At 41.0% G+C, this 1,064-nt stretch overlaps 1 pseudogene; it reads left to right on the top strand.

Annotated features, from left to right (window-relative positions):
- The first annotated feature begins 265 nt into the window (after positions 1 to 265).
- LOC118580639 lies at positions 266 to 703 on the top strand (annotated as a pseudogene).
- Positions 704 to 1,064: the final 361 nt, after the last annotated feature.

A 1,064-nucleotide genomic window follows, 5' to 3' on the forward strand; every position in this document is an offset into this window, starting at 1 on the left:
GAGGTTAAGTGTATAAGTTTTAAAGACATCATAAGATAGTTTTCTGTTGGTAATACAAGGTAGGAGAGAAAGTGAATTAGGTACATTTTGGACTCACCAAAATAGGATAGATAGATAGACTTGCGTCTGGTCTCCAGCTCAGTGCTTCCCTGTGCAGGGCAGGCTGGCATCCGGCCCTGGGCGAGCAGAGCAGGTCTACAAGCCGAGAGGCGTGTCTCCTCTTGCGAGGAGGAGGACTACACAACGAGGGATAGGCCCAGGAGACATGGAATCCAAAGAGGAACAAGGAGTATAAAAAATCTCAACATGGAAAATGACCATCAGGAAAAGGAGGAAAAGGAAGAAAAGCCACAAGATGCTAACAAAAGGGAGCCGCCTGTGGCCCTGCCTTTGGAAACAGGCGAATACAGTGTGCCTAGAGGAAGTCGCAGATGGTTCTGTGTCAGGCAGCCCATTGTGCACTATAGATGAGACCTGATGCATAGGGTTGGAGAGCCCCAGGCAAGGATGAGGCAGGAGAACATGGAAAGGTTTGGGGAGGATGTGAGACAGCTCATGGAGAAGTTGAGGGAAAGGCAGCTGAGCCATAGTCTGAGGGCAGTTAGCACTGAGCCCCTCACCATGACCATCATGATGAGTTTTGCCTTATGCCCTGAACCCTGAAGTTTTCTCTGAAGATAATGTGGGGACCCCTGCTTCTAAAACATACATGTTTGTGATGTACTGTTGTAAAATTTTTGATGTTACTTGTTCCTCATGGGTCTCCACTTACCGCCAACTTCTAATTGAAACTTATGTTTTTGATTTAGTCTTAAAATTTTTTTGTTAGCAGAATTTATCTAATGCATGGAAAGATGCTCATTATATATTGTGGAGCTAATAAAGTATATTTAAAAAGCAAAAAGAAAATAGGATAGATAATGGAATATTTTCTCTGAATTTGTCAATGCAAATGGACTAGACATTGTTGATTTATTTATTGCTTTTATATATTGTATATTGTTATTGTACTTATTACATATAGTTTTTCCTATATTAGTTATAACTTTTAAAATTTTTATTAG

Source organism: Onychomys torridus, chromosome 3, assembly GCF_903995425.1.
Source record: "Onychomys torridus chromosome 3, mOncTor1.1, whole genome shotgun sequence".
Lineage (NCBI taxonomy): Eukaryota > Metazoa > Chordata > Mammalia > Rodentia > Cricetidae > Onychomys > Onychomys torridus.